The 24,572-nt window shown below is 41.8% G+C and overlaps 1 protein-coding gene across 3 annotated transcripts in view; it reads left to right on the forward strand.

Annotated features, from left to right (window-relative positions):
* Positions 1-24,572, forward strand: part of LOC118796525 (oxidation resistance protein 1-like) — a 102,984-nt gene that overhangs the window by 17,256 nt on the left and 61,156 nt on the right. The gene's annotated exons all lie outside the window — the stretch shown is intronic.

A 24,572-nucleotide genomic window follows, 5' to 3' on the forward strand; every position in this document is an offset into this window, starting at 1 on the left:
CACATTTGGACAAGGAGGGAAAGTGGTAAGAGGAGGCGTTAAATCCCTCTTCCTGCATTTCACAGCTTGTGACCTTGGCCTTGGGAGATCAATGGTTTATTGTCCATATTGCCTCAGCAGGGCTCCTCTGCTGTCATAAAGGCCTCCAATTACCAATAGGGCTGGGAGTGAGGCTCGCACTGCAATGGGCCTCTCATAGAAACCACCTGGCTTGAAAGACATCCAGGAATTGAGCTGAACTGTGAAAAGAATTAATAACGGTTTGCCTCTGTTACCCTGCTGATAGAGTGTCCTTGTTCTTTGTATTTTGCAGAACATCAGGGCTTTGTCTGTCCATTAAGGCTCCTACCGTGCTGTGCGACACTAGAGTCAGAAGCACTGCATTTTGTGCACCTGCTTATTGTCTATGGAGGCATTGTGGGATAATTAGTCCTCCTACTTTACAGTTTAAAGTCAACTTGTGAAACACATTGATAAACACATGTTTTATAGTTATTAAGTTGAGAGTGCCAAATTTATTCTGTTAAACTGTGGGACATAAGTAACAGAAATTCAAGTCAAGTCAAGAAGAGATGGCATAGGAAGACTGATCACTGGATCAAATTAGGAACCATCTGAAAATTAGTTGGCTAAGCAGTATAATGCAATTCACACAGAAATTGTTATGTATGAAAGCTCCACTCTCATGCTCCTTGCAAATTTAATGAATTAAATGAGAGATGTGCAGCATAATTAGGATGTAAATATATCAAAGATAACATTGAACTGTTACTGAGCATTAGGTGCAATTAGCATCCAGATACCTGCTCATTTGCACTGCAAAGCTGGCAACTGACATTAAGGGCCCTGCAATTGATTAGTTGTGTACGCTCTGAGAAGTGATCTGAATGCTCTCTCAGAGTAATGAGAGACCTGCTGAGACTTTTAACCCCCTGCAAAGAGAAGGGAGTCAGATCAGAGGAGAGACGGCAACGCTTTTTTCTGTGGAAACACCTGCTGACCTTGATGTCTACGCAACAAAGTGGAAGAGTCATTTAGGGTTGAGCTTAAATGACTGCACGCTGCCCATCACAATTTGGAGGCTTTGAAATAGTTCTACTTCTTCCCGCCTAGAACTAAATGCACCTGTCTTATTCAATACATTTGAAAGATGACTGGTATGATGAAAAAAAATAAGTAGGATTGCATACTGTTCTTCTAGTACTAAGTCTCCAAGTGACACACAGTGGTACCAGCCTTGGGGTATCTTGTGTTCTGTCTGTTTTTGGCTTGAGGGAGCTGACTCACTGCACAGGATAAGATCCAAGGACATTCTCCGAGCTGCCCCCTATTGCTCTGAAATGTCTCACGTTTATGATTTTACAGAGTAAATAATATACATTGAGTAGATACTTTTTCCTTTTGTGGCTGTGTTTGAATGAAAAAAAAACAAAACTATTTACTATAGTGGGCGACTAGTCAGACGAACTTAAACAGGCAAGCTTACTGTACATGTTGAAATGTTATATCAGATGAGACCAGATGTGTAGGTTGGCCAGATGTCCCATTATGCCAGCCTGTCTGGCTGAGCACAGAGGCGTGATTTGTGGAGACTCAAGAGCCGAATCTTGATAAGATTTTGGGTGCGTGGGCCCAGCAGCACCTTCGCTGTCAGAAGCACAGCGGCACGCCAGACAGAGCGTGGACCACACACACGGCGGCAGCGTCTCGCAGGGAGGCAGTCGAGATGGAAGCAACGGCTTGCTGCTCCCGGATTGCGTGAGAGGTGTGATGTTCCATGTGGGGTGACTCTTTTATGTCTTTTATCCCATAATGGCTGTGTGCTAAAGTGAGAGAGGCCTCGCTTTCCCTTATAAAACAAACCTCACCCCTGATGTGTTCATGCAGCTAACAGGGGACTTTGATAAATGCTTTGCTTATTTCCTTCCTTCTCACCATTTGCTGTTAAGAGTGGGGAATGTTTTTAAGCTAGAAATGGTGGCAGACTGAATATACACTACATAGTATATAGCTATATATACTCTTTAGTCTATGCATTTACTGTAAGTAACGGGCAGTTCTACTGCATGTGTCCGACACTGGCCCTCACCGCACACACAGTGCTACAAGAGGTACAGTTAGCTCATCAGTTTGATAACCAACAGCCCCAGCCAAGGGAACTAAATGTGTTCTTTTTTGGGCTCTAGGGTGTGATATCACCTTCTATAGCAGATATTCAAATGCTTAGTTGTGTTACTGAACTCTGCTGCATACAGCTTGAATTTGCTGATTGGACACAGGTGACATTGCAGTTTTGTTTGTGGGGGGAACACCTTATAGGATAACTTGAGAATGATCCGACATAGATCATTCATTCTGAAGAAGTCATTCCAGGGCTACTGTGGAAGTAGCATCATGTTGGCTCTGTTAAACTTTGTAAATCTCACTGTGGTGTGGGAAAAACATGTGTTGAGTTTAGTTAATGCAAAAAGAACAGAAGTGTAGAAGATGGACTGGACCAAATCAAGGGCATCCTTATTGGTTGGAGTCTGAGTTTGCATCTGTTGTTCTACCAGTCATCTCTACACCTGCCTCAGACACCTGCCTTCTGATCTGGTGTAGAGACGTGCGTCAACAGCGTAAACATGCAGATCTTTGAAACATTGCATAACTGGCATAATACACACAGATGTCTTCAGTACAGACTAATGCCTCTTAACAGATACTCTGAGATTTTCATACAATGCCACAGGCCAGAAGGAAGCTATACTTCGCCAATGGCCAAGTTTAATAACAGCTACTTGATTTTCTCTTTAACTCTCACTTTAACTCTCACATCTATGTAGGGCTGCAATTTAAGGAGAAGTAATTTCTTAATTCAAAACATATTTTGTAATGACTCAAGATATTGTATTCCATTGTAAATAAAATAGAGAACATTTAGTTAAAATCACAAATCCACAAATTGCAATTGTCTCCCGTATTATACTTCATGTCTTTTATGGCCAAGCCATTACATCTCAACCCAGACGTGAATTAGCAGGACAAATCATGTCCTTGAATGTGAGCAGAAACTTCAGACTGTTCATGTGGGTGTGTTTGAGAATGGGTAAATGAAATGTTCACTGTTCCTTTCCATTGTTAAGTGGCCTGTATTCTGTTCTTGGATACTTATCCCTGGGAAGGTGAAGTGCCGCTGGTGTTTGTGTTTGCAACCAGGGTGACTGAAACAGAGCCCGTCATCAACAGCCGATGCAACTTTTATGCAGGAGCATTTAGGTATCACTTTTTCACAGTATTCCTTTTCACACTTAGTCTCTGGCCTCAGAGAGTAGCCTTAGCCAATCTGGAGAAACATCCAAAGTTGCAGTGTATATTAAAAATGGTGTCTATTGGAAGTGAACTGTCTATTATTCTAGAGGACTATTCTATTCTAAATTACATTACATTAAATTACATTCATTTAGCAGAGGCTATTATCCAAAGCGACTTCGAGCACAAAAGAACAGAAGTGTATCCATTCAAGCTGAATGAGCAACCGTGTCAGATCAGGCTAACCAGACTCCCAGACCAGTGAGTGTGAGCATAACACTATTCAAGCTCTTCCACAGGTTAACTTGTGCAACCTGACTAGACAAGGGAAGTCAAGTATACTACCATACATGACAGTCACTAGATTGTAGATGGTCATTCTGTATTATGTGATATGTGATGCCATACAATTTATACTATTGTGAATGCTGCAAATTGGCATGTTAAGTCTTATAATAGCTCTTATCATTCAGTCATATCATATCAAGTTATTTTCCCGGCTATTGTGCTGTGTAGTTTGCTTAAGCCTTGTCCACTGCTTATGTGATATTGATTGCATGCTCATTATTTCCTCTAATTATTCTATAAATAGAGAGTAATGAGACTGTACAGTTCCACGTTCAAATCACAAGGTTCAGCCCTTTTAAGTTCGGTGCAGTGAGGTTGTTATTTCCAGGGCTAATTATTGGTGTAACTGCTTGTATTATCCTGAGGGGATTCAGAATGTTGAATGGAAATGCGGTCTGACAACTACAGGTGGCCATTGGCTACAGCCATATTGACTTTTTGAAAAAATATTAGTAATCCGTTACCCCGAAGAATCGAACGAGACAAGCAGTCAGCCAACAGAGTGTCTTATCACCGTAGTTAAACGTACAGCAGTCTCCATGAAGAGCTGGGTGTGTGTGACGTGGTACTAGAGAAAGCAACTCAGTGGTCATTATGTGTATGTTCCCAGAGAGGTCACTGCATGTATGAGCTAAGCTGTGTGTGTCTCAGGGGCAAGCACGTGCCCTGTGCAGTGATGGGAAGTGACAAGAGACATGGCTCAGATGAAGGGCCCAGTGGCGTGGAATCAGGTGGCATCCTGTGGGCTGCGTGTCACCTCCAGCTGCCCCTGTCCCCCAACTACCCCTCACCTCCTTCCACCTGTCACCTCCCTTCCACCCCGCCACCTCCATGCTCTAGATCGTCTTGCCTGGACGTGCAGCCAGAGCATTGACAGATGTGAATCTGACGTGAAGCTCTGCTGTTGGACCAGCGATCAGATTGCTTCACCTGAATTGTTCCTCTAAATTTCCCTGCAGTATATGTGTGTAGTGTATACAGCGTGTGCTGTATTAGCCACCCTTCACAAGGGCATGCGCAAATAGAAAATGGTCCTGAGATGTGCCAGGAGTCAGAGCAGTGTAGCAGCCGGTCCCTGGGCGACCAGACCTCCCAGGTTCAGCACCTGGGAAGATTGAAATTGCTGCTTGATTTCATTAATCTCCCCCCAGTGCTGGCAAAACTCCAGCAGCTTTCTCAAGTATGTCTGGAGGTGAAAGAGTATCAGTAAAAGAACTTTTTACCATATCGTGGGAGCAAAACAAATGTTAAAAATGACAAGGTTAAGGTGACATCCCTTTTTCAAATGTCTGATTTTTTTCAAAATTAATCGACATGGTGTTTTTGTTGCTGTCATTTTCTTTTTTGTTATGCACATTTCATGTACCAGACTGTAATGTGGGGGAAAATGGTTCTACATACTGATCACCCCTGTGTGTGAAAGTGGATTTTGAACTGGATGTGTGATTGATGAGGCAAAGGATCTAAAGAGATGGGAGATGCAGCTCAAAATGGGACATGCTTTTTCCCTGTCCTGTACTCGGTAGGATCAAATCTATTCCCATTTTATATGAGTTACAGAGATTAGAAACACCTGCTTTATAGCGAAGGTCTTGCACTTTCTGTTGATTTGTGGTCTGCCGTGACATTTTGTAATAAAGGACAATGTAAATGATGGAATCCTGCATATTGCACAGATTTTTCCACTTTGAATAGATTAAGGGGCCCTTTTTTCAATCTGATACTAATCTGAATCTTTTGAGATCTTTATGATCTTTATGATGCTATCCAAAGCAAAAATGCTTTGACATTTACTTTTGGTGACATCAGACCACTGAGGAAGGTAAAGTAATCAAAACATAATAAAATGCTTGGCAGAATGGCAATGTGTGTGTGTGTGTGTGTGTGTGTGTGTGTGTGTGTGTGCAGCTTGACTGAAATACGTATACATTACTACATTCTGGGACCTTCTCTTCAAGATATTTAAAGGTCAGTTTTTATGCCCTTTGACAGCAAAAATGCACATAATTTTCCCCCAGTCAAGAGACGTAACTCCTCACACAAATAAATGCAGATAAACACAAAGCAAAACCTTGATACTTTAACTGACAAAAATATACAAAATACACCATTCAAGAACTTAAATTAAGAAATCTCTCAACTATTGTAATACAGTGCAGATTACATTTGTCTAAATCCCCTTTCCTTGGTATTAAATGTGTATGCTGTTATGCTTTATAGCATTGTTTCACATTATTTAGACGCCCAGACGACATCAAGAAATGTTTTTTTTTTCATTTATTTTTGAAGTAATGATCAGTAATTCAGGCACAGCAGGTTTATAAATATTTACTGCTGTTATTCAGCATTGTGTCAGCCCATTAGCCACATATTACAGACAGTGCCAATGTTTTACTATTAGATACTTGGATGTTTTAAAACATGCGTTGATTTTCTTTTTTTTAATTTTTATAATAATGTTTGTTTTCATTGCCTGTAATCTTCAGTTGAAATGCATCCAATACCTATAAATAGATCCTGACCCGTACTTTGAGAAGTGCTTCAATAACCTCCTCTGCGCTATTATAAAATTGTTTTATTTCACTGTAAATGCATTTTAATGTTTAACAGGTCACAAAAATGAGGTTCACTCAGTGGTCTCTTCTCTGATGAATGTGGCGAAGTTCAGTCAGCCACGGGTTCAAAATGAAACCTAAAGATTAAACTGAACTGCGTTAGGCTGGAAATACGAACATTCAGCCATCTGTGGAGGGCTCCGGTGTTCAGAAAGAGCTGCTGCAGATGAGGCTGGAGATTGGAGCGCGTTGTCAACAGCACAGAGTTGTCTTCTATTTTTACACAGGAACACCCAGAGAGAGAGGACAGTGAGACAAAGTGATTTAATAGGTTTCCAGTTGGATGGTCTTCATTCCTGTTTTAACAATGGGCTCTCATGGGGCAGAAAACTTAGAGTGTAAACGCATGTACAGTGAATTCCTGGCAGGGAGCTTATACTCATTTATGCTGTCCAGGCATTTTTAGCAATTATTTTGTCCAGGCAATTTAGCAGTTATCAGTTTATATTGTGTATACAATTTCTATTTAACATCGCAGTAATTTCAGAGGCCCTTGTAAAATTAGATTAGCATGAGAATGGCTGTGCCTGTCAGGTGTTTATTTAGAGGAAAGCATACAATTTGCAGAATGCCTGTTCCAGACCCATGTTTCTCTGACAAGCAATGAAGAAACTTCCTGTCAGCCAATTGTCTGGTCCCTCTTCTCTCCCCCTCCCCGTTTTAAAGAACACTCTCAAATGCAGTCTACATTTGTTGTTACCCCATTATACAGCTCCCTATCCCCCTATCAGGCTGGGTTGATCTTGTTCATTTCAGACATTTCAGACTCAGCTCATGAGGCTTCTTGAAAGAAGTACGTATTAATTTCTCAGACGGACTTAGTATACGTTGACCTTTTCACCATCCACATTATTCTTAAATTGCAGCTGTGATTGAAATCCCAAAATGCTGTGAAGGAGCTGACTGGGGTCTTGAGAAGTCGTGTTCCCATCACTGTTGCCACTCAGTGCATTGTCGAGGAAAGTGACGTACCTCTTCCCGTCACCGTGGTTACCACCAGGGAAGAATGTGCATGCAGGCTGGGGGAACCTGCTCACAGAGCAGCACAATCAAACCCCAGGTCTGTAGGGAGACAGTCTCAAAAAAAGGGGATAGGCCACTAACCTCCTGTCCTTCCCAGAGCCCTCGCTGCTACACGTCTGTATTTATAACCATGCTTTGTGATTCATTCCATGACTTCTTTACAACCAGCACCCTCAGCAACCCAATGCTCAAATTAATGCTTCTGAAGCATCTTCTGCTGAAGAGGCAGTGGTGCATAAACCAGAGATGAACATGCACAGTATGTGTGCATGTTAAGGAAGAAGACATTAATCATATTCAAATTGCATGCACAGTAATTGAACATGGACTGCAGCGAGGCTAAATGAAGCATTAAACTGGCTATGTTACTTTACAAATCATCCAGAGAGTGCTTATGCACACACAAAATACATAGAAACATTCCCTGCATAAATGAGGTCTGGTTTTCTAACACTGTATCAGTATTTCACCGCTAAAGAGGAAGGGGAAATTGCATTACCAGTGCAGGTATTTGCTATGAGCAAGTACTGTGATCTATGCACTCAGGCAACTATGCATTTTCTTGATGATGGTTACATACAGATATGAATCAGTGTGTTGAATCTAGGTGGGGCTCACCTGACTTCACACTTGATTTGTAGTGGTAAAAGATGGCAAAAGAGCTTGGAGAAAAACTGTTTTATCAATTTAAAATTATTAAATGGTATTAAACTCTTTGCTATTTGGATATGTCACTTTTTGTATCTACTCCAAGAGGCCAAACAGGAGCAAAGGCAGGCACATTTGAGGATTATTGTTTCTTATTTATTGATCTTCATTTCTTATTGCTGTGATAGTTGCTGTGATTCTCTCTCTGCAGACAGTAGGTGACAGTTGCTTTAAACAAGGCCTGATAAATGTCCATGTAGCTCAGTGCAGAGCGTACTGCCAGGAGCAGCACTGTAAAAATCAGTGAACCTGTAACTGTGAAAGATGGTTCAGCCTGCAGTGGCCTGTCTGCAGAAGAACATTCTGTGGCCGTGCATCTCGATTGGAGGTGACATGTGACATCTACAGGCACAGCTGCATCTGTGTGATGTGACGGTGCAGAAATCTGGTCGGAAAACTGAAAAAAAAAAATAAAAAATAAAATATTTTGGCCAATAAACTGCCTTGTCCTGTTAAAATGCTTGCTTTTTTGGAGGTAACTGTTTTTAAGGTGTAGAAACATATGTGTTTACAATAATCACATTGCGGTCTGTCTAAAGATGTGATACAGGGTGGCAGTGTGGTGCATTTGTTCAGGAGTTGAGCCTATCCCCCAAGGGTTTTAGTACTGCTGGTAGATCCTCTTAAGCAAGGTACTTAACTGAATTGTTTCAATAAATATGCTATATAACTCCTTAATATGAATAACATTATGGTTCAACTAGGTCACGTGGCAATGTATGGATTGTAAGAGGCTGCTTTCTCTCAGGAACCTGATGATTTAGCTCAGTAAATGGAGGGTCACATTGAGTGAACTCCAAGGACAGTATGGACAATAAAAAAGAGGAACATGTCTGTTTTGGCATGACTAGAACTGAGCCTTATGGAAGGCTGTATTCATTCTGAGGCAGTCAAATCAGATATGCCAAAACAAAACATTGCATATCTGTATTCACAATCTTGAAAATAATTTAGTGGTCTCCTTTACAGGAAGTCCTCTGCTCATGTCCTCATGCCAGCAGAGGTTAACCAGTCAGAGAGCTAGCACTGCATATTGGACTGTTTTCAGGGGGACAGCACAGCTGACTTTTACTGAAAGACAACCGTTGATTTTCTTGTTGATTGGTCTATAGCTGCATTGGGGGATTGACACATTAATGCACGATACTGCAAAATGTGAGCATAAGTGGTACATTTCAAAAGACCTGGCTCCTCGTTTTGCACTAGAAGCCTTTTTAATGGAGGGGAGCAGCATTCATGAAGACAATGAATTTGAAGCTCAATTATACAATGTGGTGGTCCATTACACCGGATTTGTCAGTTGGCTCGGGAGTTGAGTGAATGCATTACTGCATCAGTGGCAGTTGACTAATTCCCTTTGCCATGCTGACAGCTCTCCAATATGATGAAAAAACAGTTTCCCAATCAATTGTGTTATGAAGAAAATTAATAATACCAACGTTAAGTCAATTTGCGTAATACTGTTTACAGTCAGGGCTTAGCTGAATAAAAGCAATGTTTATCTGCATCTATTATAATCAGATGTGTTCTGATTATGGCATATTCTAGCTAGTGTACGGTGTACTCTACTGTTCTTGGACTCCAAAAGCCTGGGAATCTGAGCTGTAATTATTTTGAAAGGTCATTTTAATGTAGCACAGTATGTCATAATCACTAATGCATATATAAATTGGAAAACAGCTCAGGGATAGAATAAATTTCCTTTGGTCTGGATGGAGCACTGGATTGCTTTGAAAGAAGGTTAGTGTGAAATATGTCATGAGGAATATTGTTGATCTACACTAAATAAATATGTTGTTGAGATATTTATATTTTCTGATTCCAGAAAATGTTGTGGATTATTAAGAAATCGATGCTCCAAAAAATGCACAGGTAAACATTCATCAAAGTTCATAGGTGTTTTTGTTATTTTTCAGTCGTACCTTTGCCACTTATTTTATTATTCAGACACTTAAAGGAAGCAGCCTGCCTGAAAACAAGTTTCTCTCAGAAATGTTTTTCCTTTATATTTTCCACTACAGTTATTTCTGTCACACCTTTCAATGGAATTATTGGATTTCTGCTGCAGCATGTTAATGAGCTGAGAATTATTCAGCCGTTCTTGTTGGAGAGGGAAGGTCTCGGTTTCGTGTCTCTGCCAGTGTCTTAAGCGAGATGCCACTGTGCATCACTACAATGTGGAAGATTGTTATGATGTGAGGATACTGTAGAATTCATTGGACTCACACACTTTTCCTCTCTTGGAGGCTCAGCAAGAGGTTGAGTTAGAGATATTCAGTAGACATATCAACATAATGCATGCATATCTACATGATACTAATTTGCCATTCTCATTGTCATGTCTAAATGTATTAAATGCAGTACTGGATTGGTGCTGAACAAGACTTAGCCCAGCTGTAATGTACAGAGATAATATACCTTGACTTACTGTTACAGTAGCTCAAACCTCTACCCTCCAGCAAAGGCCAGATCAGGGCTCTGCACTCTGTCTGGGTGACACAGTGGTGTTTGTGATGTTTCTAAAAATTAATATGTCAACAAGGCCCATTGTCATCATCGTCAAAGAGTGGGCTTCTACAAGTAATTTTGGTCGTGTGCAAAATTGCAACCACTGTAATTATTGGGATGTATTCCTGCGTTTGGCCTTGCTCTCAACACTGCTGTATATGTACTGCCTTAGTCCAGACGGTATTGCATAAGGTTCTGTATGTCTGTCGCTCTCTCCACATCCAAGGATCATCACATTCTGCTATGTTCAACCACACTGTATCTAGTGGAGTTTTGAAATGAACCACACTGACCATTGGTGTGACCATGGCAGTTAGCCATGTTATTTTGAAGATACTGCATTGGTCACAACCAAAATGGCAGACTCTCTCCATTTTACGCACTTGAATGTTTTTGACCGGAATTCCTTATGGATCGATCAAGAAGGGAGAGTGTGTGGTCTGCATAGTGAGGAATGGTCTTTGTGATGACTGTACAGGTTAAACATTCACTCATTTTAACCAGTTTTACAAACATGGGAGCTTATTGATGTCTGTAAAAAAACACTCTATGAATGCTGTGGGACATGTTTCCCTGCAAGTTAACTATGGCATACACTCATCAGTAAGGTACAGTTTGTAGTATTATTATCACAGTGTAGCTGCAAGCACGGTTTGTGGATGTATCAAGCAGTGGGACAAAATTAGTCAATTTGTTGCCCTTTACCTCTTTAAAGAGGCCTTATCATGGTTAATGGGCTTATAGGTGGCTCACTGTTGCCATACCATAGGTCCCAAATCCCCCTATGACAGGCAGAGCAACCTCTTGGCCATTGGCTTTTCTCAGCAGCTATGCTCTGTATGGCTGTCCCAAAGTAACTTTCTCATGAGGTTTGGCTCGGAGACAAGGCCAGTATTTGTGTGGGGAGATTAGCCTACATGGACGGGGATAACACACTGAAGTCTACATTCCAGAAATGGCTTTGATACTGTAGCAGAGCAGTCCCATCCCGGTCTGATCGCCAGGCTCTAAATTCTTCTGAGGAGCATTCACACTTCCGTGCAGCTGGCTCTGAATCACTTTTGGGGTGAAGGAACACTCAACAGCAGCAGAGAGCAGGCATAGCTCACCCCCCCTCCCCCACACACACACCCACACACACATACACACACACACACACCACAGGGGCATGCCTCAGAACCCACACATGCCCATTCAGACAGGCCTGGGCTGGAGCTCAGTAGACCCATCGTGTCCTCCATCTTTGTGACGTTGCTTGTGACCCGCTCTCACAATGCCGGCCTCCGGTCAGTGCGCTTAGTGTTTCAAATCGGCTTGGCAGGTGCGAGGCCCTGAGATATATCAGGTAAATGAATTAGCACACTGCCCCACTCACTTGGAGTCAGTAACATGGTGTCAGTCACGTCCTTTGCCATATGTTAAGAAGTTAAGAAGAAATCGATGCCCATTAGCTCTCTCTCACCAGACTGGTTCAATGGAACCTCTCCTGCAAACGATTAGGTAAGTACAGTACATGCTGTATACTTTTAACTTGGCTATTGATCTGCTGACTACTTCTGCTTAAATTGATCTTATTCGGTGTCATATTCCTACCTCTTTTAGTATACTTTTATCTAACTATCTATCTATGTATACGTTTATCTATTTTTAATTTGTAGCTAGATCATACATTTTTAATGATAATCTAGTGCAACCTGAATGCCTCAAAGGTTGTTCTCAGTGAAGGGCACATCAGAAATATACCTCATTATCTTCATGTAACTTCTGAATCTAGGTGGAATTGAAAGTATTTAATGAAAATATATATTAACTGTCCTGCAAATGAATCTACTAGAATGCATATAAATGCACAGAGTCTTTGGGTCTTTCTTACTGGTCTGATTTATGAATATTTGGAATCTTCAACCTCATGCCTTTCCTGGGGATTATTGTCTAGCAGAGCAGAAATGCTATTTTGCAGTTCGGGTACTTCTGCTGATTTTCAGGTTTATCAAGGCCCGGCTTTTTTATAAACTTCACTTGGGAACGCTGCAAGCACACTGACTTTGTCAGTTGTATTAGCATTGATGTATTTGGTAAATATAAGTATGCAAGATTCTGCAGAATTTAATAATATTATGCAGACAATGTCAGTAGTTATTGCTCAGAAATTTGAAGAAGGCTGAATTTTTGTGCAATTGCAGATGTGCAAAATGTGCAGAGTTATTCAGAGGAGATTGTAGAGAGTTACTGTGGACCAATCTGTGAGGAAACTAAGCATGCCTATATCAAATCATGCGAGGCTCTGCCAGGACAAACCGCACCAACAATTCAGGTCCGTTTTTTGTGCTGTTCAGCATTGTGTCACTTTTACCTCTTTCTGTTTTGTGTTTTGTTTTGTGTAATCAGCTTTTCCCTATGGGTGACTGGAGTCTGTGGACAGTGTTTGTATTACATAACATTCATAACATCACTGTTTATTGCCACACACAAATACTACCCTGTTATGTTGCGTCGGCAAGTATGGAGAGTGAACTGTCTTGAAAAAGACAGTTTTTTTTGTTCTATTTTCTCCAAAAAAAAGAGAAAAAACTGTTAGGAAAAAAGAGAATGTCAGTGTTTGCAAACATTTACAAGTGGATGTCGTTAACTCACCACAGGAGTCACCAGCTGGTGCATGACATGGCTCCGCCTGATCACTATTTTGGTCTAAGCCTCTCTTAAAAGCCCTGGTAGTTGCGCAAACGCTGTAGGTTTGAGTCGAGACCTTGCTCTGGAAATGAGCACCCCAGGACAAGCTCCTAATCTGCGGCAAAGTTAATCTCGCTTGATTGGAAAAAGTGGATTTGTTGCTGCCGAGTTGGCCCCAGTGTCCCAGTTTACCAGGAGAAGGCTGAGGAGACCTGTTTACATGAAGTGCCCTCTCCAAAAATGTTTGCCTAGGAAGATAAGAGCTTCTAGAAAGAAAGGCACAGTGGAGATTTAGGGATGTGTGTGTGTGTATGCACATGCATGAGTTCTTAGCGGTTACATAACAGCCTCAGTCTTTTTGATCCATTTTTGTTAATGGATACTGTTACGTTTTCTGATGTAATTGGTAAGCTATGTTAGTGTGTGCATGCATACAGTTTTGAACTGTTTTAATAAAATGCACTAAAGATTGCAGGGTTAATTTAATATGATTTACATTGTTTATTTGGTTAGCAGCCATTAATTTGCTGCAGTCAAGTGTAGCTTTATTGCATTCTTGATCAAATCATGCATATTTTGGCTTTCACTTATTTCTGGTATCTTTTACAATCAAGCTACCAACAGTGCAACTTCAAGAACTTGAACTTGAATGATTCATTATAACTGTCTGTGTTCTTTGAAATTAATAGTATCTCTTTGAAAATTTCGACTTTCATTTAAGGAACAGAAAGAAAGCTGACGTAAGTGAAAACAAGCCATTTAATGGTTTGAATTCTAATCTTGGCGTTCATTTTATAGCCGGCGCTGCTTTCTGAGAGGAAGATTAGCATTGTTCTTTTTCCTTGCGCCACATCATTCATTAAAATTGTCTGTGCAGAAGACTTATTGAATTGAGATGTGTCTGAGGCAGCACATGGCAATTAAATTGAAGTTTTATGTGAAGTTTAATTAAAGATGTGCGTCGACAGTTGAGAGAAATAGATGGTAATATCTTGTCTACACAGTGTGAGAGGAGCTGCAGCTATGAGATTGTGCTCCCCAGGGTGTCCGTCTCGAGTAATTGAAACTAAAAATATCTTGGAGAAACGATCTAAAACCAGTGGCTGTGCTCCTAGAGCATCTGTTATGTCTGAGGCATCCCTTCCCTGCCAGAGAGGAGTCCTCACACTTTCCATGCAGTATTTTTTCTGTAAATTTGTAAATTGTTTATACCAGGTATGAAGCTGGTTTGTGTTTCTAAATAGCAGCATGTAATTTAGGCTGACTGTGTACAGTAAGTGGGCTAAATTATGGGTAGCCTGCAGCAAGGCTCCAACTTTAGTATGTGAGCTATCTTTCTTATTCCACCCTATTACATCTCCCCTTTTAGTCTAAATATGATTATAATTTTGTATTTTTAATCAAAAGATGATGACTGTGGATGGTACTCCATCAAACAATGTTATTATGTAAGAATCATTCTTTTCAGCCACTATCCAAAGCATATGGTGCCTTCTTACTCATTCTATGAGTTAAAAAGTCTGAAATATTTCTGAATAAATGTCTTCTGTTGCACTGTTGTAGGGCAATCGAGAGGACCGAGCTCCTGCTCCCTTAAGAACATGTTACAGGATGACCTGATCTGACTTTACCAGGTTATTTTTTAAGCTGCCCTTCCCCTGTTTCTGTCAGCCAAAAGGCCATGCAGGAGTTCTGCCGCCCTGCCTTCCCAGTTTTGCCTGGTCTTTAGTCATGGGCTTCAGATGGAGAGAGTGGGGATTTCAGGGGACGTTGTTGTTGTGAACAGTTGTTGTGTTTGCAGCAGCCATTTTCTGATGGATTGATTATGGCAGGGCACTGGTGCAGAACCTCCTCAGGGGGCAACCGAAGAACAGGGGGAGGTGAGAGATGACTCATCCCTCTCCCAGGTGCAGATGGCGTGCGCTGAAGGTGGTGCAGCGGTTTCGTGGTGGTGCGGCGGGGCAGAAGATGCGGGCAGCCCTCAAAACGGTTGAGCTGCCCAACCAAAGGTCAAGCACTCGGATGCGTTGATGCACACACCCCCGAGCCTCAGCTGCCTTGTTGTTCTGACACCTCGGTGTCTCAAAAACACAGGGCATTCAGCGGGACACAGGCCTGTGCAGAGGTTGTTTATTCAGGGCGTGTGTGTGTGTGTGTGTGAGGGGGGGGGTGTCTGTTTGTTTAGGGTTAGAGTTTCATAATGTTTAACAAGGGCCTTGCTCTTAAATCTGGTAATTTAATTGAACATGTTGAGCTTGGCTTGCCCTCCATGTGTGCCTGTCTCAAGGGCGCTGGCAGTTTCTCCAAGGGCGGATAAACTAGCAGCCAATTAGCTTGATTAGGCACAAAAAGGAACCCACCACCTGCAAGGTCAGGCCCTAAAGACAGCGCTCCCAGTCGGGCCTCTGCAGCCCTCAGTCAGGGCAGAGGACCAGTTTAAAAGCACGTCCGCCTCTCGTGCACCCCTGCACAGGTGAGAGGACACATGAGGCAGGGTGGGAACACTGGACCCTCCCCCTGTTGCTGGCCAACGCGTCTCCGTCTCCCTCAGTGGCTTAAAGAGCATGAGAGTATCTCCGCCAGAGTCTTCTGAGCTCCATACCTAATCACTTGGGAACCGGTCCCTCCTGCCTGGCGCATGGATCCCGGCCGGCGTGGCATGGGGGTGTAATGAGGTCGACCAGCTCTCCAGCACCCCAGTCAAGGTCCAGGAGTGTGGCTCTGGCCGGTTTATTGTAAAACCATGTCTCTCTGTCTCAGACAGTCCGACACCATCTGGCAGGAGCAGATGGAGAAGATATGAGCCCAGTGCACACAGAGGGTAAAAGATCATTGAGAGTACGGCGCGTGAGGTAGAGGAAAGGGCCCATTGTGGAAAGACTGTTTAATATTTGCTTGATGAATATGCACAGGGCAAAGAGGACACGCTCAGAAGAACTGAATGACCTTCAGTGTCTTTCAGTGCAACTTTGTCATCCGATCTCAAGCAATTTCAAAAATTCAGAAATTAATTCAGTGGGCAGAATGTGAACAGGAGCAAAATAAAGGCAGAGAGAAGGAGAGCTGTATTTACTTTGCCTCAAAGCATTCAATTCTAAGCTTTCCAATTAAATCAATAAATCTTTCTCTGCTAATTTCCTGCAATCTTATCTGTATTTATGGAGAACTTGTCTGTTTAATTTTAGCGGTGAAAGGGTCTAATTGTTCATGGTAATTTAGTAAAATGACTGTGTCAGAATTCTTGGGGTCAGTCGAGCTAAAATTCTTTCATTATAATTAATTCAGACAGAACACATGAAAAATGATGATATATATATATATATAATATATGATATGCTTATCATACTAGGTAATAAAACAATACAAAATAAGTAAACAATTACTATTCTAATAACACAAATAGAAAATTTTAAAAAGGTTAGCTAGATATTTATTACCATTAATTATTAAGGAACAGGTTCTCTCATTTAAGCTGGTTAGTCAAGATAATGAATTCTAGTCGTTAGTAAAATTTGTGAAAACGCGACGTCAGTCTTATGGAAGAATAGGCTCTGATTTGAGGAGATGGGATCACTAGTGTGCTGTGGAAGTCAAAAGCCTGCTCTATTTACATGATAATAAGCAATGCCATGAGGTTTCCATAGCGATGGAAGGTGACAGAAAGCATAGCAGCAGCGTGACTGTAGTAGGGGATGAGGGTGATGGTGCCATTCTGCCCTCTTAATTTTTTCACCTCAGTAGCAACTGGGAATTAGCCTAGCCTCACACCATGTACTCCTTGGTCACATGGACAGAGGACGTGTTCTCACAGGCTTCACACCTATATGGATATCATATGAGCAAGGCTTTATCCTTGGCCTAATGCTCACCTGCAGAGGGGAGGCACCATGAAAAACAGTCTGAGCCATACAGAGTTACCAGAGGAAACGTCAACACAGGTTGATGCTGCATTATTTATGTGCTTAGTGAATGCCTTTAAGTAGTGTCATGTGCGCACCTTACAGCTGCACATAGGCTCTCTATGATGTATTGACACAGCTGGATTTTTATTTGAGGGGCTGAGATGCAGCATAATTCTTTCAAGCACAGCAGTGGTGCCTTCCAGGAGATGTAAACTCACAGCTAACAGGTCCCAGGTTTAGACTCCTAACCCAACACTGCTGCCATGTAATACAGCTGAAGTTAATTAATTTTATTTCTTCACCCAATTCATTAAATTACATTACATTATGGCACTTACCAGACGCTCTTATCCAGAGGCACTTGCACAGTTTACAGTATTTATCCATTTATACAGCTGGGTGTTTACTGAGGCAATTCTGGGTTAAGTGTCTTGCCCAAGCGTACAGCAGCAGTGCCCCAGCGGGGAATCGGACCAGCAACCTTTCGGTTACAAGCCCTGCTCCTTACCACTATGCTACATTGCTTCAACTTTCAGTCATATTTTAAACTTTGCTCGTAACTAATTGTGGTGGGGAGCAGACCCCGGCATGCGGGCCCTCGTCTCCTGGTGAGGCCTTATGGTGCAGATGGATTGGCTGAGGCTCAGTTTCAGAAGCCAGCAGATGTCCCGTCTGAGTGGGGATGAATCACAGTAAACATCAACCAGGGCCCCGGCACTCCGCAGCCCCAGTAACTCTTCAGACATGCTCTGCATATCAACCACTGCTCTCCGAGCTCGCCTCCTCCACCCCGCATCTGAGACAGCGCTGGATCCAACGCGGTGGCTCTCAGCTAATTAGCGAGATTCGGCAGCACCTGTTCATACAGTACTGCGCTGGGGAAGTCGCCAACACCTGTTTTTGCAAATATTAGCATGTTCTGTTTGAAAAATGGTTTCTACGGTCAAATCTGTCTGTTGGAAAAAAAATGCTCTTAATGAGTAATGAAGCCTGGGGACTGAAACAGAGACAAGCTGACAGAGGGGACTCTGGGGACACTTTCAGTCCTTTCCACAGGATCCCCTGTCTGCTTGTTAGTCAGTGTTAAGATGGTGAATAGAGACGAACTCTGTATTTCACTCTGCCTCTTGATGACACATGCCCGGTCCTATGGGGTGGGAGGAACTGCTTGATGTGCCAAGCGAAGGGAGAGAGAGCAGGGGTCGGAAGGGGTGATCCCCATGCCAAAATAGAGGGTCATATCCACCAAAGCCTGACGCTTGAGCAGCGCTGCACTTTTGGGGCTGGATTTCAGTTAAGATCACCAGTTCCCAGCATTTACTGCTGTACTGCTATGTGTCGCCTTGGCGAATGTCGTCTTGGCGATTGTACTGTGCTGAATATGAGGGCACGTGATTACCAGAAGTAGCTTAATTGGAATGGATTGAGGACAGGAGAGATGCCAGAAATTATTTGTTCAAATCAAGGACAGTCACTTTGACTTGTGGGCTAGCTGACCAGATATCAGAGATCGGCCTTCAGGTTTAGGGTCTCTTACTCTAAATCTGAATGTCTGTCATAGCTTAGATGCAGACAGAACCACAAACCCCTGTTTCTAACTAGAACCTCCTGGAGGGAAGGCAGGTTGAACGCTGGAGCTGAAATATCCAGTCATAATAAGACATCTATGGATTAACAGCATTCCAAGCCTTATGATCTGATCAACCAGTGCCCGCAAACTGAACTGTGGCAGATGTTCCATCAGGCCTCTTTAAGCTTGAAGGAACCAATACCGCGGGTGCAGGAATCAATTGTGCATTTGACCCTGACAGGCCGTGAAATATTTAGCATGCGCGGAGAGTGGGAGGGGAAGGTTACACTCGTCGGAAGCCCTCCGCATTAACATTTAAAAGGCATCGGTTTGGTCTGAAACTCCTTGGTGGGGGGAAGGGGGTGTGATGTGCTTGTCAGAGTAGGCCAAGAGGCCAAAGGCTGCACATTAACAAATGAGCCTGATGGTGACAAGCTGGCACCATGCTGAACACAAGGTCACCACGTTGCCTCCACTGGCTGGATCGTGCTGCCGTGCTGCTGAGAGAGGAGGCAGAAATGTTTATTCAGGCCTTACACAAACAGCTGGACTGTTTTTTACCGATAGCAAAGGACACAATGGATGTCTCTCTAGCATGAGTATAAGACTTTAAATCTCTTGAACAGAATAATCATGAATTTAAAACATGCAGATTCTACAAACATGAACATGCAAGCCACTTCTTGTGGTAACACAGTAATCGGCTGCAGTGCCACCTCTCCATCAGACCCTGTGACAGGAAAGACCCTAGAACAGGAAGTCTGCGTTCCTTTTTTATACTCTCATCCCCAGGCACCTCAAGTCTGGTGACACACTGACTATCACACAATAACTCATTAACACCTCATATGTATACATATAACGTACCTTTTTTAAACCGATTCCATTGGACTATTTATGCAATAATCCTTCCATTCTTCCAGGCAGTCTGTTTTTTATTTCTTTCTGAAAATAGTGCTTCATGACAACTAATGTGAAGTGTGCTTTACCAAATAAAAGTTGAAAAATTGATGTGATCCATTGATTGACATATAGGATTTACCATCAAAGGGCACAAATCTTAAGACATTGTCTCAGCAGCACAGTTGTAAATACAGCAGACAGCATCAGCCAATGTAACCTTCTTCATTCCTAAACAGTGCTTCCTACAGGGTTTAAGAAATTGTGGCTAGGCGTTAGTGTAATTGTTAGCCATGTCCCCCTTTTACTGCACATGGTTTGAGAATTAAGTGGTCTGCCTCCCCTATTCCTCCTTTAGATGATTGGCCTATCCTTTTGCTTGCAATGCTTTGCAAAATGATTCAGAGCCATTTGAAACCAATCAGTGATTTGGCAGTGACACAGTAACAGATGGAAGCCACAGCTCTCAGTTCTTTGCATAATCGAAAAGCATTTATCAGTGGAGATTCATCATAAATTACTATTATATTGAAGTCGATTCATAGTTTGAGGTGATAGAAGAGGTTATCCTTTAGCAGGGGGTTATTATTATTTTCTGTTTGGTTAGGCCTGTTGATATGTTTGGCACAACTGTAGTGTACCCAGTTCTTTGAAATTGATGTTTCAGAACAGTTTTTGCTGCCCACCAATTAGTTTAATGGTCTTGAAGAGACTGTACACAAACTGCGGCGCTGTTCTACAGCACTGTTATACTTTGTGTTCCCAGGTTTCAGACTGAGGGAGGTGTACAGCATCTTTCTACTGCCAATTCATTAAAATTCAGTCAAGCCTTATTGGTGTTTATAACAGACACAAAAACTCCACTGCTACAGTACAGGGCATCGTTTTCGCGTTGTAATCCATCTTACTGAGAATGATAAGCGTGTCAAGACTTAACCCAAGTTGCATCGTGTGACGGGACAAATTAATCCCTGCTGGGTTGGTTAATTACCGCGTGGCTTCCTTGTGGGCAGGGGGTAGAAAAGAATAGAAATCCCACTTTTCCATTTATAGATCTATTTTCTTAGGAATCAAATCCATATCTGTCAAAACTGTCATCTTCGGCGACAAGAGGTTTTCCCCCTGCGGTCCCCTCCTTACCAAATCATGCCTCAGAAATGCTGCCTATTCTGACAGCATTCAGTTCACTTTGAAGAACGGCTATAAACAATGCCAGCAGAGTCGCCTCCAACGTGCTGATGTGATCTGAATACAAAGGGTCTTAATGTAGCTGTAATTTCTCGCACAAGGCTCCATGTTCTTGGTTCCCGGGAAGAGGAACCTTTGCTGTCTGCTGTGCAGAAAGTGTACAGGGCTGTTAATCTTCCAGTTCTGCCAGTCAGCTGTTTATAGATGTACCATCAAAATTTACAGAATTATTATTATTACCCACAATAAGGTAATAGAGTAATACAGGAAGTCTCTGCGCTTTTCTGAACAAATATCAATTTGAGCACTAACTATGGTTAGTGGTTGTTTGCAAAGTACAATTGTAAATGAAGTGCAGGAAGCTGAGATGCAAAAGCTTTTCTTTATTTTGAATCCCTGTGACCTACATTTTAGGTCAAAATGCAACACATTACACCGTCCTAAGTCCATACTAAGTCATGGGGCACCCCATATGATGGCAGGAAAATAGGTCTGTCTACTTCACATGGTTTGAAGAGAATAACTTTGGAACATTGGAGTGACCAACACAGAGCCCTGACCCCAACCTAGTAGAACATCCTTGGGATGAATTGTAACACAGAATTACAGCAAGGCCAAGAGGGTCCTCTTCAGTAGAGGAGCTTGCTAATGCTTTCAAAGAGAAGTGGGTTGCAGTGCCCCCAAATTTCTACCAAACGTGAGTATACAGTATTGCATGATGCTTTTAAGCAGTCATTAAGGCCACAGGCAGGCCGACACACTATTGGTTTCTTGGAATGAAGACATTCATATTCATGAGCACCAGTGACTTTACCAAATGACCTTTGGTAGAATAGTGTAATATCTGAAGGATTTTAGTTCATTTTAAGCACTGTACCAGCCTCAAGGGCGCTAAGCTGGTGTTTGACTCTAAGGTTCTAAGTCTGTGATGCTCTGTAGCTGTTGTAATTCAGTGCCCTTACACACTACTACACACTACTGAGCCAGAAATTTACCGATTTAGCCAAGGGATCCATCCCCTCAGTAAATGTTGATGTGGCCTAGTTTAACACGTGTGTGACATTCCCTGACTGCAGTAATTTCCACACTTGTTTCAGACTAATGGAAGATGCTCTTGATGTGTCTTCATTCAAGTCACACAAGAACTGATCACTGCACTGTCTGGGCCCAAGGAAAGAGATGGGAGAAGAGGTGCTAAGGGCAAATGGGAAGAAAGCCTGCAGTTTTCCGTCAGAAAACAAACCCATTGCTGATAATTGCAATACACTGTTCATATGCGTAGAACAAAAGTCAGCTTTGATTTCTGACAGTGGTTATATTTCTAATTGCACATTATCTTAACAACAGCTTGTCCTGGTTTGGCAACAAATCATAAAAATAGGATAAAGCTTACAAGGTATGGTCCTACTGGCCAGTGAGCGTCCCAAACAGCACATCCTCACAGTGTTTCTGTGATCTTGTTGTAATCAAGAACTGTGAGTGACCTCTCAGCTGTTTTTTGCAGTTGTCTCATTGTGTCAGCCCCAGCCTGTGCACCCCTGTGAAGTGTGGCCAAACACGCCTGTGTTTTGGAAGAGCGCCTTTATCACGCCATACCTGGGGATGAATGCTGTCCGAGCATGAAGAGATTCTGTCTCCACCCGACTGCACCCGCCTAATGAGGGCCTCACCAGCCTGGCAGTGTTTATGTAAACAGATATCCAGCCGTGCACAAATTTGGACTTGATTTTGTTGTGACAAACTTACAGCAAGGCAGGCTTAATTAAACACCCACGCTTAACGGGCTTAAAAGGCCAATCAAAATGTGTGATTTCCGCCCCCCGGTTTAATTAAAAGGAAATATTATCATACGGGCAAGGATGGAGTGAACCGCCAAGTCACCCCTAAATGGCTAAAGGATGTTTCTTCCTGTAATTGGCTTAAATACCTTGTGAATCAGATAATAAATTGTAAATAACTCTTGCCTGGATTTGAATTATACATGATTTGCGTTATGCATGGAAACCTGCCTTTGGGTCTATCCAGGCATATCTGTGTGCAAATTGTAGTATAGTCATTACAGAAATAAGTTGCTATAACAGTACTTTACCATTGCCATAATGTTGTGTCTTGGCCTGGTTATTGTTTTCTCTGTTAATTCTATACAGACAGTCATGTTCTGAAGTCTTTGTCACTGATTAAGTATGTCCCTGTGACAGGGACTCAGGCTAACAAACTAACATTGTTTTATGTGTCTATTTTGAGATTAATGTTTTACTTGCTGTAAAATTTATGTCATGCTCTCTTTATGCCACATGAAACAGTCTTTACCTGGATTTTTTTTTCCCCATGTTGTCTGTTTTGAAAATTCATTCCAGCTGTCTTGAGATAGACGAGCATTATCCACACTCTGTGTGCTGCTGTGTGCCTTTAAAATTAAGTGAATGTCTCTCTAAGCTCCTATTCAGGAAGAATTGCACCACACTAACAGTAATGTAATATGGAATACAGTTTCTTTTTCATTGCCAGGGCTTCCTCCAAGTTTATTCATGCTCATCCATTTCCAAAGATGCACAAGGGAGTGAATAAATCTATTCACATGATGTGCAGAGATAGCAGCTGATAATTTGCAGCATTTTTTAAACTGGCAGTTCATTTGAGGATGTAGTTCCTTTTCCCTAGCCCCATATCTCAGATTCCATGGTATACAAATTGCATTTGCATAACTTTCATCAAACATATTCCATCCAGTACATATTCTGGGGGTAAATCTATTTTCATTTTTTTTTCTGAACACACCGAAGGATCTGAGGAATTTCACCAGAATGGTGATATGACATACAGTATGTCCTACTTTAAGTCTGTTGAAATAGGCCATTGTGTAAACCCAAATGTACCTGCTTCTGCACTTTAACACTTTTAATCTTGATTCACATCAACTTCATCTTAAATCTACTATAAATACAGTATGAATAAACAGGGTTATATCATAATTATATCATAATAACATTATATCATAATGTTTGTTTAATTTTGTTTAACTCCATATCATGCTTGTATGCAGAAATGTTGGACAGAAGTTAGGAATACAGCCAAACATACAGTATGTTTGATATTATTTCCAAAATGTAACATTTTAGAATGATGCAAAAAAGACAAGACGTTGCCTCCAGAACATATAGTTTTTGTTTGGCAAAGTAAACATGGGTAGGTTGAAAGTGTGGGACAGATTCCCCCAGTTAACTGCATGGACTTAATATACAAGTCTTTACACTGTGGCATTGTACAGTGGTCAAGGTAAAAGTATGGACCAACCAGAGGGAAATAAATCAAGACATTCCTTCAACTGTGCAGCAATGTGGTGTACTGTTAAAGACCAGGGCTTGTAACACATAGGTCAGGATAGAGTACTCAACCTGAATTGCTCCAGGAAATATCCAGCGATATAAATACATGATATGTATTCTATGCAGGATATGAGTGAATGCCTAGCAAGCAATGTAATGATGGAGTGTAATCATTCAAAACAAATCAGATCTCTATATCCACATAATGAAATTGTAGTAGGCAGTACTGATTCATTGTACACAATCAAAAGAGTTATTACAAACAAATATCCCATGCATTTTGAATGCAGATCTATTTGTTTAAAACATAAGTAACTATCCCAAATTGAGTTCATATTATGTGGATATGTGTAACTCCTGAAGGCTTTGCATTGTTATGAGAGCTCAGCTGTGCTAAAAAGGTATCAGTGTTGCTCAGGTACATTTTTTGTCTGTGCAAATAGAACATATTTACTGTAGGTCAGCCCGTGTATTTTCCATCACAACGGTAGAAATGTATAATACAAACTTCATCTGTACTGTA

This window comes from Megalops cyprinoides, chromosome 21 (assembly GCF_013368585.1).
Source record: "Megalops cyprinoides isolate fMegCyp1 chromosome 21, fMegCyp1.pri, whole genome shotgun sequence".
In the NCBI taxonomy this organism is placed as follows: domain Eukaryota; kingdom Metazoa; phylum Chordata; class Actinopteri; order Elopiformes; family Megalopidae; genus Megalops; species Megalops cyprinoides.